General features: G+C 44.6%; 2 pseudogenes; one reads left to right on the forward strand and one right to left on the reverse strand.

The window, feature by feature from the left end:
* Positions 1 to 3737: 3737 nt before the first annotated feature.
* Positions 3738 to 11604, reverse strand: LOC121586962 (annotated as a pseudogene).
* Positions 11605 to 12147: 543 nt separating this feature from the next.
* On the forward strand, positions 12148 to 15279 carry LOC123482569 (annotated as a pseudogene).
* The last annotated feature ends 287 nt before the right edge of the window (positions 15280 to 15566 follow it).

A 15566-nucleotide genomic window follows, 5' to 3' on the forward strand; every position in this document is an offset into this window, starting at 1 on the left:
CCAGTCACTTTCACCTTATGGTTATAGCAGCACGTTTTGGCTGCCTGTGACAGTGCCATCCCATGGTATCCCATACCTTGAAATTGCTGGAGTTGACCCAGTTAGTAGCGACACCATCCACCATTCTGTCCAGCATGGTCTGGTCCTGCTCCAAGTCCTGGAACTTGTCCTTGTCCAGGATGGAGTCTATGATGTCCTGGCCCACCTGTAGTCTCGACCCAGGTCCTTCTGCATAACCTGCTCCATACAGTACTCCATATTCCACTCCATAGTGTCTCACCAAAGGTATAACGCCACAATAACACGGGACAAAGAAAAATTTAAAGGCCTATTCTGCTCACAGAGAAGTGTAGGGTAGGCCTATATTCCAGATATATTACACACTTTCCTATATAAAGTGTGTAATGTTTATCCCAAAAAGTTGACCCTTTATTTCAAGGGTATGCTGTGGAGATGAAATCTCGGGGAAGGCGAGAATGCAGAGATAACAGCAGTCCAGTCAGGAACTGTCCAGAGGTTTTAGGTCACTCTTGTGTTCCAGATCAAACTACAAATATGATCAGTCGTGGACAAGAGGACAGCAACGTGGACTGATGATGAAGAAGAGGATTGCTGAAATGATTGTACTTCATTCTTCAGTAATTATTTGCTTTCCTATGGACCTAAAATCACAAGGGGATACAGAAGTATTATAACAAGTACTCCAGACAATAGGCCTTAGTGTAACACAAACACAGGCTAAGCAAAACAGTGTAATTACAGTCAGTGTAACAATGAGTAGCTAGTTAATAACAATAGTATTTAGCTGGACTACTGAACTGACAAATACACACTAACGTTACACAGCAATAAAACCCTATTTTTATTGAAGCATCAATACACAATTGGCTTAGCTAACGTTAGTTACCTAGCTAGTTAGCTGGTTACTTCACGTTGTGAAAGTTGCTAGCTAGTGTTTAGCCAAGCTAGCTGGCTAGCTTAGTAAATTAGGTAGCTAGCTAGGTAGCTTTTGTGCTAACAAAATGGATAGCTAGCTAACTTGAAATAGGACGAATTATTTGCTATACAGACAAATAACAAGCTAGCTAGTTAAAACATTACAGTTAAATTGTTAGCTAACTAGATTAAATGTAGATATCAATCAAAGCTGAATCAACACAGCAAACGTAGCGCTAACGCTAGCTAGCTAGATTAAGCTAACTAGTTAGCCACTAGCTAGCACGCCAAGCTGTTTCACCGTCACTGGCTCCTCCAGCTAGCTAGCCAGCTAGCTTCCGTTGGCTAACTGTCTCTAGCAGCTACCAGCAAACATTTAAATCATGCCAACAAATATCAGCGGTCAATTCATTTAGACTACAATTAAGCAATTGTCGTCACTAATTTACCAAGGGATTATTAACTAGCTAGTTAGCCAATTACCAGTAATCTGCATCCAGACGCTCGTCTCAGCTCAGATTCGTTCGGAAAAAAATCAAGAGCCAGGATACTGGACATCCAGCAGTAGTAGCAGGCGATGAACCCACACGTACTGTATGCGTGGAGCCAAGTACAGTACTCAGAGCAGACCGTTATGTAGCCTGCTCGCTAGCTCGATCCAATATGTGATATCATTTAGCTAGCAACAGTTATAAAAATTAAAAAAATCTGCTAGCTACATTAGCTATTTGGTTACATTGTTTATAGTAATAATTTCCAATGAAAGTCATACATGTGTTGCTTGTTTGCACGCCAACAGTGCCCTCTGCTGTCTATTACAGAAAGCTCACTCTCACTTTCAAATATTTGATTGGAAAACAGTAACACTGACAATTACAAGAGTTTGTACAGTGTGTTGTTTTGTATCTCAAATAGTTGTCTTATTTTATAATAAAGCATTTGTTAATAAAACACTATGTGTAAATAACACTATTTCACTTTGTAGCAAATAGCTAGCCTAGATCAAGATTACAAAAAGTAAAAAAGGTATGGGAATTGTGTCCGTTTGTATGAAAAATAACTATAGAAATGTTGGAAATGACTTAAGTAATTACAGGTGTTATTTTGTTGCACTAAACACTCGACAAAGAAACAAATTAAATAACTCTTATTTTTAAATTTTAGTACAGATCAATGTCCTTCTAATGGAGTGTCTCTCCCACTTGTCTCAGTACCTACCATGTTGTGATTGGCTCCAGATAACTCTAGTTTTCACCTGGCCAAAGGACAGAGACAGTATCTTATATGTTGACTGATGAGGGCGGAGAAGTACAACCCTCCACCTGTTGGGGAGCTACCACTATCGTCTCCATCCCCCCTCTACAACCACAACCAGCTGTGTTTAAATTCAAGTCCATTCAGAGAACTGTAGCAGTATCTTGACCAAAAGCTCAAGGAGGCTGGTTCCATCGCCCTTTGAACTTTAAAACAGCTCAGGTGTTAAACACTGGGTATTATGGGATGACCTGATCTTAGAACTTGGTCCTCCTTTAAAATAATGTGACCGTAAACAGTTTGTCAGTAGAACCTCTACATAATATTATAAGCGACGCTCAATATGTTTAATGAACCACCCTTAAAATTATTCATTTTCCACATGATTCCTTGTGTTTCAACATCACAAATATGACAAAGATATTACTAACGTGATGAGTATCATATGCCTCAATTACATAAATACAATCTCATTCTTGTTGACACAATGTCCCTTTTCTTTAATGTCAGAACTGCATACATTGCAAATAGTATATATTGTGCATCACTTAGACATCATTTACAAACACCAACAAATGTGCAAATAACTGTTTTCTGTACCAGTTCCAAGTTACAGTAATGTTGAACAATAAATATAAACAGCTACAGTAGTGTTCAATTGCTCGAGATAATGACAATCGATAGTTTCGCAATACAGTAACAACGGATGGATGGATGGATTTGGATTTGAGAAAAATATGGAATTATCCTTCAGTATGAAATGACTAAGAAAGAGAACCAAGTGTGGCTGAATCCACACAACCACTGTGGCCACGTCTGGACTGACAAGTATAAAATAAAACAAAAATAACAAAAGTGAGGCAGGTTCAATATATCGTTATTTTCAACAATACATTCCCTTGGCATATAAAAACAAAACCTATGAAACTGGTGAGGGACAACATGGAGTGAAAATTATAAAGTAACAAGAAAAACAATGGACTTGGTGGCGCTTTCTGGTTCAGCTTTCTTTCATCCAAAGTGCATTCTTCATTGCAAAAAAATATACATATATACACATACCCTGGATAAACTAAATCCAACTGACATGATATGCTGTCTTCTAGTAAATACATACAGTACCAGTGTTAAAACTATGTTATTACAGTTCAATATTGAGAAACATTTGAGAAGACGCTACAAATGTTAAAGTAACGTTAACATGTGAAATATACCCTCGGAACAATGGGTTCTAAGGGCCACCAACTTAACATTGACAACTTAGACTCAAGTCAGTTACAGTAGGCGTTGAAGCTTCACTAAAAACATAAATATGGTGTCAGCAGCACATCAAACTAAACAACAACTGTCATCATCCCAGACATAAGGTGCTTCCCTCCTTACCATGATTGACACCTCTTCCTTCCCCTCTCCATCCTGGTCCTCACACCCTGTCTCATTCATCTTCCTTCCTTCATTCATTCTTGACCAGACACCATCTTCCTTCCTTATCTCTCCTTCCTTGTCCTTACACCCCTCTTTATTCATCCTTCCATTCTGGTCCACACCCCTCTTCCTTCATTTCTCCATCTTAGTCCTGATCCCCCTCTTTCTTCACCCCACTTTCTCCATCCCTCCATTCTAAACACTGGGGGCCTGTTAGTATTTGAGAGTGACTCATCTTCATTACAGGTTACAGTAGCGTTTCACTATTTACAGTCTGAGGGAGGGGAGGGGCAGAGAGGTCCTGGGATAACAAAGCATCTTCTTCTTCTTGGGCCGCTAGTTAAACATGATGGATTCTGGGTCCTGGTTCATCATCTGGGCCATGTGACGGAGGACATCCTTCTTAGTGATGATGCCCAACAGACGCCTAGAGAGAGAGAGGGGGGGACACAAATCATTCCACCATCCAATAAACCTCGGAATGATTCAACAGAGTCTATGGTCTTCATAAATCTAACACCAAAGTAAAATGAGCCCATTTTAGAATACTGGGCCCGTTTTCCCAAATGCATCTTAAGGCTAAGTTCATCGTTAGAACCTTTGTAGGAGCATAGTTAAATCTCGAGCTGTTTCCCAAAACCCTCGTCACTGCAGTTGCCCCTTAAACGCTTGTTATTTAACTACTGCCTCAGACCACTAAGTGCGTCGTTAGATACTTTTTTGCCCTTTATACACAGAAGATCTCAGCTAACACAAAATCAACTTGTTTATCTGTCTTTCTGTGACCGCAGACAACATCAGCTCGAATGTGACTACAAATACAAAGTTGCCAATGTCTTTGCAATTGTTACAAACAAGCGAAGGATATAAAGATGCTTCAAATGAAAACCAAGATGACTGTATTAAAAGATACATACAGTATAGACTATAAGGAATTCATTTCAAGTTAATTCAATTGAGTTTTATTTAGCTTGTAGGCTACGCTACTGTCTGTAATTTTTGACTCAATATATTTCATGATGTATAGCCTACATGTGCGCAATGATGTGCCAAATCTTGATTTAGTGCATTATTATAGGGTAAGCATTAGAATAAGGCGCTTCAATATTTGTAGCCATAGGTGATAATATCTCATTGGAGCTGACCCGTCGTCAGTATTGTGGAATCATTCTAATGTTAAGGTAAGGTTTGAAAGGGAGAACGCTGATCCGAGAGCAGCGCTGCCTTTCTTTCGATCCTATTAGTCTCAACACATGCCTCAACAACGCACTTACATTTACATTTACATTTTAGTCATTTAGCAGACGCTCTTATCCAGAGCGACTTACAGTTAGTGAATGCATACATTTTTTCCTACCCCCTGTGGGAATCGAACCCCACAACCTGGCGTTACAAACACCATGCTCTATCAACTGAGCTACATCCCTGCCGGACATTCCCTCCCCTACCCTGGACGACGCTGGGCCAATTGCGCGCCGCCCCATGGGTCTCCGGTCGCGCCCGGCTACGACAGAGCCTGGATTCGAACCAGGATCTCTAGTGGCACAGCTAGCACTGCGCTGCAGTGCCTTAGACCACTGCGCCACTCGGGAGTACTTAGCACCGCTCTATCTGCGTGGTATTTTGGGAAACGCACGTTACATCTTCCGCCCCAGTTGTAGAAAAGATGCATCGTTAAAACAGTCGTAAGCCTAAATTCCATCGCTATGGGAAACCGGGCCCTGGACTGTATGTGGCTCATGGGCAACTGCTCGATGACTAAAATGTGAAACATTCTAAACTAGCAGAAACTCTGGTGGATGAAGACTATGTTAGGTTGGTTGATTGGTTGATGACAGACTCACTCGCTTCTGGTGACCAGACACTGTCGGAGCCGCAGCTCGGATCACTAGACCCCCATAACCCTCACCCTGCCACACTCATCCCTCACACAACCCCTCTCTCAGCCTTACCCGCTCCTGGTGACCAGACACTGTCTGAGCCCCAGCTTTCTGAAGATGTCCACCACAGTCTCCATGGGGGTGTGGTCTGTGACGGTGAAGGGGCTGAGGTTGAGGATGCGCCGCAGCTTCAGGGGCTGGGGGTCGCAGGCCTCGGCCACCTGGGGGGTGTCCTCCGTGAAGTAGACCACAGAGCTGCTCACCACCCCGTCCTGCTTCTGACGGGCAGTCTCTGAGAGGGAGGGAGAAATATCAGCTGTGACTCCTCAGACACCACAGGATAATGCTCAATGAACTGACACATTAAATACAGTGTTCTTCGACACATGCTGATGTCTTTCTATGTGACTTACAATAGCTATGATCCCAACTTCCTATTCATGTTCTCCAAACTATTATGTTTGGTGTTTAGCCTGTCATTTCACAGTGAAAACAACCTACTGTAACAGTCCCACTATTTTGTTCAATGGAAGCAGGCCTTTAAGCACAACAGATATTGTTGTTGTAGAGGGAGGCCAGAGATAGGTGGTCATTTGAAAGTTTGATGGAGTGGGCCTTTGCTGAAAAGCTTCTTAAATACCAGCCCCTAATATCACGCTTGCACAGCCTTGGATATGAGTGTAGGTCGGTAGCACTGATATTTGGCAGCCTTGGCCACGTTACATAGGCTTACAGTACGTGGCCTTCAGATTGCAAGCCGACCTAAGACTTGAGTAAAGCAATTAGCAAGGTACTGTTCTCTTGCAGGTGTTATGGGCATCCTAGCTGTATGGAGAAGGTGCTTTTTGTATTCTTAAGTGTTCCATGCATCCAAGACCTTCGAAATGTTTGAATCCTTCTTGATTGTAATGTGATTTCTGGATTTGAATAAAGTATTTAAAATGTGTGTGTGAGTGTGTTTGTGTGTGCGAGATCCAGGGTTAATGTCTTACTGATGGCCACAGTGAGGTCCCTGCGCTGGACGAAGCCGATGAGGCGCTCCGACTCTCGGGACACGACCACGGGGAAGCCGTTGTAGTCGGTGTCCTTGATGAGCGTCTCCACATCCTCCACTGTGGTGCTGTCCTGGGTCAACACGGCCAGGGGGGGCTCACTGCGCCTGGGACGCATCACATCCGTGGCCAGGGTCCTGTGTACGGATCACATATTACGAACTCTTAGGGCTGTTTCTCAGACACAGATTAATCCCACTCCTGGAAGCAAAAGCATGCTCAAAGTATAGAAATATATTTTTAGTTCAGGACTATGCTTAATTTGTGTCTGGTAAAACCAGCCCTTAGAGAAGGGATGACTCTTGACTACTGCAGGGTTGAGACTTGACTAGGGGCGAGGTTCCTCCCCTGAGAAGGAGGAACGACAAAGTTCCTAATATGTATCCCGTAATACATTTACATTTTAGTCAATTAGCTGACGCTCTTATCCAGAGCGACTTACAGTTAGTGAGTGCATACATTTTCATTAATACCTGTGCGTGAACTCGTCCCTGACATCCAGGTAGGGGTAGCCATTGAGTTGGATGTGGGACTCGTAGATACCCTCCTTCCCAAAGGCATCCGCTACCCACTTACTGGTGACGGCTGCGGCCATGAGGGGTACGATGTACTCCAGACCACCGGTCAGCTCAAACATAATGACCACCAGGGACACGGTCATCCTGGTCACACCCCCTATAACAACATAGTGACCTGAGTGTTTATTTTATAGAGTGTGAAGTAATCCCGCCCTGTTTCAGTCTGTTTTCATCCGTTGGGTGCCTAATGAACACAACCCTAATGAATAGGGACTCACCCAGACATGCGGCAGCGCCCACCATGGCGTAGAGACCTGGGGTAACACAGTCGGCTCGGGGATCGACACCAGTTCTTAAAGATGATCCAGTCGTGGTGGTGGTAGGCCATCTGCTCCACAGCGATGCCCACGATTCGGCGATGGCCCCCCACAGCCATACTGGGAATGAACAGCCCAGGACGGGATCTGGAGACAACACAGAGGACATAGAACAACATGGCGGAGAGGTGATCTGAACACAACAAATCAACCATGAGCACGGTTATCCTACTCACAATACCTGGGATCCAAACTTGGTAACACTTTATTTGAAGGGAGCTACATAAAGGACCTAACACTTTCATATTTCATAACCCACACATAAGCAGTTCAGTAGCATTTCATAACTGCTTACGTCAGTTAACATAACCCTATCTAGCCATGCCGTACAGCATACTGACCTTCATGCCGAAGGTGAAGATGGTAATAACTATCTTAAAGATAAGAGCCAGGGCCAGCTGCCACAGAGCGGTATAGACCCCGGGTCCAGCAGGGCGGTCTGGGATGTCGTCCACCGGACGGCTCATGTTGGGGTTAGTTAACGTAGTCACACAGCTGAGAGGACTCCAGCGCACCGCAGTCGTTGAACAGCTCTGAGATGAGCTCGCTGGTGCTGCGCCGCGTGTACGGGTTAGGGAACGCCAGGCGCGGTAATACCCGTTATCACGATCACCTTAATCAATCAAATGTATTAATAAAGCCTTTTTACATCAGCAGTTCTCACAAAGTGCTTTACAGTAAACTGGCAAAGACCCCAAAAAGCAGAAACTGGCATTACATTTGAGTCATTTAGCAGATGCTCTTATCCAGAGCAACTTAGATACAATCAGTGCATTCAACTAAGATAGGCCAAATCACAATCATTGCACTAAAACATTCTTATAAATAGCTACTATCTACTAAATCAGTGCTAAGTAAGCCGTAAATCAATGCAAGAACTACCCTATGGGTCCTGGTCAAAAGTAGTGCACTATATTGGGAATAGGGTGCCACAGTTAGTTACCTCTAGGACGGGGTACTTCCCCAGCAGAGTGGTCTTCCTCCTCCTACACCAGGCGATGTTCCCCCGGATGAAGAGGGTTCCCCAGAGGCCCCCGAACACCCCCAGCAGGATGAACGGGACCAGCTCAGCCATGTACCAGGGGGTGTGGTACTCCACGTAGAACAGGACCAGTCTGCTGTTGCCGAACGGGTTGATGGCGCGCAGGGTGAAGGCTGCCACCAACGCAGCGAAGAAGGAGCGCCACAGCGTCTTCAGAGGGAAGTAGTAACTCACCTGAACAGGACAGAGATACTTTAGTATTTAAAAGGAAATGGATCCAAAATAACAGCAACGTATCTGGAAGTGAGATGGAATTTGATTGGACACAGCAGGTGATTTCTAATGGACTTAAGTATACAACACCTCCTCCAGGCTGAAGAGAACTCCTCCAATCGGAGCTCCAAAGGCCACTGACACCCCAGCGGCAGCAGCAGCCGATAACACCTGCACAACAGACAAACCAAGTTACATACAGACTACACTAAATACTTGGATAAATTGTTTAATTTCTCCAAATTGTATTATTTCCCCAGAAATGGGAGCGTAATGGGCTACCACTGTACCTCTCTGCGCTTGCCCTCGTTCTTGCTGTACTTGGAGAACAGGGAGCAGAAGAGGTTACCACAGCAGCAGGCCACGTGGACCAGGGGTCCCTCCTTCCCCAGGCTGAGCCCGGAGGACACAGCCAGGACCAGGGTCACCGTCTTGATCAGCAGGGTCCACTTCCCCAGGTACCCCCGGATGATGAACCCACTCAGGATGGTCTTGATCTACACAAGACGACACACAGCATCCCCCTTTGGTATAACCTTTGCAACTGTGCAGTTATCTGAAATGAATAAACACTCTTAGAATGCTCTTCAGCCAATCAAAATGTAGTATTTAAAATACTATAGTATGGTTATTTTCTATTAGTGAACGCCAACATTTCAAACACTCACCTCAGGAATACCTGACCCACAGGCGTAGGGGGCAAAGACTCTTACTAGAGACACAGCCAGGAAAGAGAATAACAGCGCCCACAATACATACAGGAAGTAATTCAACACATATGCCCCGGCACCCTGGAGAAACAAGAACAGGTGGAATATATGGGTTTAATGACCTGATACACAATCATCCCACTCTCTATCACAACAAACACCAAGTTAAACCTCAGAAACTGAGAGTAGTTACATTTCCCCAAGCCACATCCCTTAATCTAGCCAAGTGCGTCTGTCGTTCGTCGGGCTAAAACACAAACTCAGTATTGTGGCTTTATAGAGGATATCTGGTTAACGGTCATTGATCTGCTGACCTCGGAGTGACCAATCATCAGCTCGGCCCACTTCTGCCACTCGCGGACACTTGTCTCTGTCGTCAAAGGTGGTCTCGTTGGAGGTCCAGCAGCACTGCTCATGGCTGTAGTAGAACGCAGACAGACACACCCCTTCTTTTAGATCTGTCATCCAGTCCACAGCCAGGTCTATCACTCCAGCCAGCGTACCTACATGGGAGGCCACACAGCATGAGACCACAGATCACTCTAAGAAAGGAACGGGCATGCCTATCAAAAAGGATCCAGACCAGACGTGGTATTTCACAACTCTGGCTGTGTGACTTTTGATTGGTTGTTAGAGAGCCATGTCATGTGTTTATGTTTGTGCAATATGAATCTCGGCACCCAGAAGCAAATCTCATGTGTGCCATATCACAAGAGACTAGTGTAGTACCAAAGATGTAAGAGCTTTGCAGGATGCCTCTGTCTCTGTGGTTCCTACCTGTGAGCATTCCTATGAGCAGCATCACCACCCATCCTGACCAGGCATCCAGAAGACTCTTAATCAGCTCCCAGTAAGACTCCTTACTCTTGGTGGTGATCTAGAACAACCATCAATTAACCATCAATGGCAGGTTCAATGGATCATCAGGTTAAGTTAATGAGGTGGACATCAATAGTTTTTCTATGATGATGACGATTATGATGATGAAGAAGAAGAAGAAGAATTATATCCTCTGGGGATGAAGAAGAAGAAAATGCTTAGAGTGTAGAGCTGTGTGTGTGTGTGTGTGTGTGTGTGTGTGTGTGTGTGTGTGTGTGTGTGTGTGTGTGTGTGTGTGTGTGCTCCCCTCACCTTCCTATGGCGGTCTGTGTCGCGTGACTTTTCCCGGAGCCAGTCAATGGTGTGGAAGTCTTCGTAGGTGCCCACGTCAGGGAAGGGCTCATCCAGGAAGTCCATCAGGTTCCCAGTACCATTCATCTCCTCTGAGGGAGTGGCCCCAGTACTGCTGGCCCCTGGTCAGAGAGATGAAATAAGATTTTTTATTGTCTAATGCAGGCCTTCACACACTTCTGCTTTATCCCAACACCTCCAAAAGACACACACACACACACACACACACACACACACACACACAGAGGTTGAAGAGACCGTGTACCCAGCCAAGTCAGTTCTCCGATCCTCAACACTGTATGAAGCACTATGCTGCCAATAATGCCCATGAAATGTATGAAATTGTAATTCTTGGGATTCGGGTCACCAGACAGACCTTGTGATACTATGTCCAGATTAATTTTAGCTTCAGTTTGGACATTTGTCCAGAGCAGACAGTGGCCCTATTTTCATGTTCTTGTTGTTGATCATCATATATTTCACATGTATTATTTGCATTTTACTGCTCATAACTACATTAGTAGCTTACTTGGATACATGGTCGCTATAATTCTGTCATTTTTTTCTCATAGGGTAGCTACGTCATGCAGAGGCAGTGAAAACAGTAACGTTACTGAGCAGTCAAGAATACAAGAGTAAGCTAGCTACATGCGGAACTTGCGGGCCATGCTTGAATACTGAATTACAAATCATTGATCAGTGACAGTGACAGAGGCCTTCATGTAGCTTTTAGATATACCTAGCTAAAGCAAGTAGATATGGATATAATAAGACCGCTAACGTTACTGCTAGCTAAGATTTGGCCAGATATCATTGCGTCTCCCTTTAATCATTATGGCATTATTAGACATGCAATGAAATTCACGCTTACCGTCTCCGTCCATTGTTCACACGATCCGACTCCTCAAAATAAAGACATCTATATCTCTTAGCTATATAATCACCAATATTGAATGCATTTTGATACGGTGTTAGGTTGTCACCAGCCAAACCTGTTTAGAAAATAGAGAGAAGATGACGTCATAGGCTTCTGCTTCCCACAATGCATTTGCTCAACCTGTCAACGCATGAAGGTGGACTTGTGAGTAGGGAAATGGCAGCACCTTGTGGCTGAAAGAAAAATCTAAAATGTGTATCCGTTTATTCATCTCAGTGTGTAGGCTACTGTTCACTCACAGAGAGACCACCAGACCACTAAACTGCCTCTATAGAGGGTTATTTGTGTGCTATTGTGTGTTGAAAATGTGTGTTCTTCTCTTCTTGACATGGCCTGCATATTCAGCCGCCTACTTGGGTCACAAGCTCTGTATGTCAGAGATTTGATACAGGAAAAAAGGGGAATGTATCACCGGATATTGTTCCAAATCAAATAAATGCACCACTTTGAATACCTCTGTATAGTAAAACAATCACTTGATTTCTTTAAAATAGCAGTTAATAAACAGGCTATTGAATGTATTTGATCAGTTCAGAGTCTCCTAAATCTCTCCTAAATCTATAGATGACATGTAAATGCCCTAGTAGCAGCATAGCTAGTTTGGTCTTTTTAGTTGATATAGCAACCAAAGTGATGCCTTCTCCCATTTCCATCAGCCTTATTTTTAAAGGTACACACAGTCAGTTGTATTCTTATTTAATCTGGCAACCCTCCATGGGGCCCCACAGTTTCTAAAGAGACAAAGCTAGTAGTGAGAGGAAGAAGTCATTCCATAAACTTAAAAAGCATTTTCATCCTCTGTCTGTCTGTCTGTCTGTGTGTGTGTGTGTGTGTGTGTAAGTTCAGTGGCATAATGCCCATTGGGAGCACAAAGACATGTGCCCCCTCAGATTTTCCTGTTTTTAATTTTTTTTTTAGATGTTCAATGAATTACTCAACTTCATTTTTAAGCACATGTTTTATCATCATTATTTATAAAAAGGTCTGTCAGCTGTATTTTGCTGAGAGGGCACACTGACTGGACCAGGAAAAGAGTACCCCCCCTATTCTCCCCAGTAAGTGGTTTTGATTTTAGCTGCCGGTGCTGGGCAGGAGGTGCAGTATGTTTGTAAATTACACTGAACAAAAATATAAATGCAACATGTAAAGTGATGGACTCATGTTTCATGAGCTGAAATAAAATATCCCAGATAATAAATAAAATGTTCCCTTTTTTCTCTCAAATTGTGTGCACAAATTTGTTTACATCCCTGTTAGTGAGCATTTCTCCTTTGCCAAGATAATCCATCCAGCTGACAGGTGTGGCATACCAAGAAGCTGATTAAACAGCATGATCATTACACAGGTGCACCTTGTGCTGGGGACAATAAAAGGCCACTCTAAAATGTGCAGTTTTGTCACACAACATAGTCCCGTGTAGCTCAGTTGGTAGAGCATGGCGCTTGCAACGGCAGGGTTGTGGGTTCGATTCCCACGGTGGGGGCCAGCATGAAAAAAATGTATGTTCTCACTAACTGTAAGTCGCTCTGGATAAGAGTGTCTGCTAAATGGCTAAAATGTAACATAATTCCACAGATATCTTAAGTTTTGAGGGTGTGTGCAATTGGCATGCTGACTGCAGGAATGTCCACCAGAGCTGTTGCCAGAGAATTGAATGTTAATTTCTCTACCATTAACCACCTCCAACGTCGTTTTAGAGAATTTGGCAGTACGTCCAACCCGGCCTCACAACCGCAGACCACGTGTAACCACGCCAGCCCAGGACCTCCACATCCAGCTTCTTCACCTGCGGGATCATCTGAGACCAGCCACCCGGACAGCTGATGAAACTGAGGAGTATTTCTGTCTGTAATAAAGCCCTTCTGTGGGGAAAAACTCATTCTGATTGGCTGGGCCTGGATCCCCAGTAGGTTGGCCTGGCTCCCAAGTGGGTGGGCCTATGCCCACCCAGGCTTACCCATGGCAACGCCCCTGCCCAGCCATGTGAAATCCATAGATTAGGGCCTAATGAATTTATTTGAATTGACTAATTTCCTTATATTAACTGAGTAAAATCGATGAAATTGTTGCATGTTATGTTTACATTTTTGTTCAGTATAATTTGATCAAGCTATTGATTCCTTCTTGATGGAATAAATCAAACAAAAATATTTTGTTGTTTCTCTGTAATACTAGCCATCTAGCAGTTTTATGAAGTTAGGTTCCCTATCTAGCTGGCTAGCAAAAGCTATCTCCCAACCTCATAACTAGCTACCAAGCCATTTCAGGCTATCAATCAAGTTAGAGTAACTTGTCTAACTATCTTAGCTAAGATAACCTATGCAGAAAAATATACCTATTTTTTTTACATAGAATTAGGCATTATGATTATGGCTCTTGATTGCAGGGAAAAGGCTCTGTCTGGCGCACTTCCAGACATTTTTATAACATCCTGTCTGCATTTTAATAGCATCTGCGTAGGCTACAACCTCCTCACTGTGTGTGTGGAAATGGGCATCACTGTAGATCTGAATGATGCTGTTGTTCAATGCGTCTGGCTCTCACTCAGTCACTCTCTCCTGACCACTGAGCAAAGCAGCGGCTGAAGCGAGCCTCCAAGGGAGGGCAACATGTCAGCAAGCCACCACTCTCCTCCTCTCAACTGCAGATGATGTGTGCATGTTTTGAGTGAACTACTGATCTTTTGAAGAAGTTACTCCTCCCAGCCCATGCTGGTAGTTGTAAACCCTAATTGGACAAACAGTCTTTTGAACAAATTGAGCCTTGATAGGAACCTACTGGCCGTAGCTTCCTCTTGCTTCAACTGGCTGCAGTTCAGAAAGACAGGAGTAGAGAGAAGCAGTCGGGAGCCCTGGCTGCAGCTGACTGTGGCACAGAGAGCAGGAGTAGAGAGAAGCAGTCGGGAGCCCTGGCTGCAGCTGACTGTGGCACAGAGAGACAGGAGTAGAGAGAAGCAGTCGGGAGCCCTGGCTGCAGTTGACTGTGGCACAGAGAGACAGGGGGGAGCAAGCAACTCGGGAGCCAGAGGCTGAGCTGAGCCGGAGAGTGGCCACTCAGAGTGGGCAGCACTATGGATCCGGGGTGTGCGCTCTGGAACTCTCGGGGTCCTCTTCTCCATTGGTGCCTGGATCTGCTGCTGGCCACCACCATCATGTCCACCTGGCTGACCCTGTCCACCGACCTGCTGCCCGCGGAGAGCTACGAGCTGGGCCTGTGGGAGACATGTGTGGTGCAGGACCTTGGAATTCTGGAGTGCAGACCCTATGACAGTCTCCTCGGCCTGCCTCCAGACATCAAACTAGCTCGGATCCTCATGTGTGTAACAGTGGCCACTGGCCTCCTGGGTCTCCTGCTAGCCATTCCTGGAATCTACTGGGTCAACAGCTGCAACCAGGGGTCTGAGGGGTTGAGGGTGAAGAGATTGATGAAGATGCTGGGGGGGATATTGTGCTTGGTCGCAGGGATACTGGGTCTCATACCTGTGTCTTACGTCGCTCACCCTGACGGTTATGGGTTCTTCGATGAGGCCGTGCCAGCCACTTGTGCCGCGATGGGAGTTTGGGGATGCCCTGTTTTGTGGCTGGACGGCAGGGGTTTCTACACCTGGTGGCTGGCTCTCTGCTGGTCACCTCCTGCGTGTGCCTACAAGATGAGCCCTGCACCTTACAAATGCCCATACCGCTACAGAGAAGACATACACACGTACACACTACCAATACCCCACATAGGGAAGAGGTCCATGGAATATGTTTGATAAGCTATTGAGATGTGAGAACAGTATTGTCAGTAACCTCTGCCCTGTCTCTATCAATGGTGAATAAAACGCTGCTTACCTAAAGCTTTTTCATGCTTATCTACATTGGCTAAAGTTATTGAGTACTCTTGCTGGGACAAATCTTTCTCCATATATTGAGACAGAATTTGCAAACAATGCTGGTACTTATTTCAGTCAGTCAGACAGGGTTTTGTGCATGTCATGTTTGCAAAAAATATCACCTACATTTATCAAACAGAAATTCTTTACGGAACCAAAGAGACTACAGTTTTTAAAG

The sequence above is a fragment of the Coregonus clupeaformis genome, chromosome 35 (genome assembly GCF_020615455.1).
Source record: "Coregonus clupeaformis isolate EN_2021a chromosome 35, ASM2061545v1, whole genome shotgun sequence".
Taxonomy (NCBI): domain Eukaryota; kingdom Metazoa; phylum Chordata; class Actinopteri; order Salmoniformes; family Salmonidae; genus Coregonus; species Coregonus clupeaformis.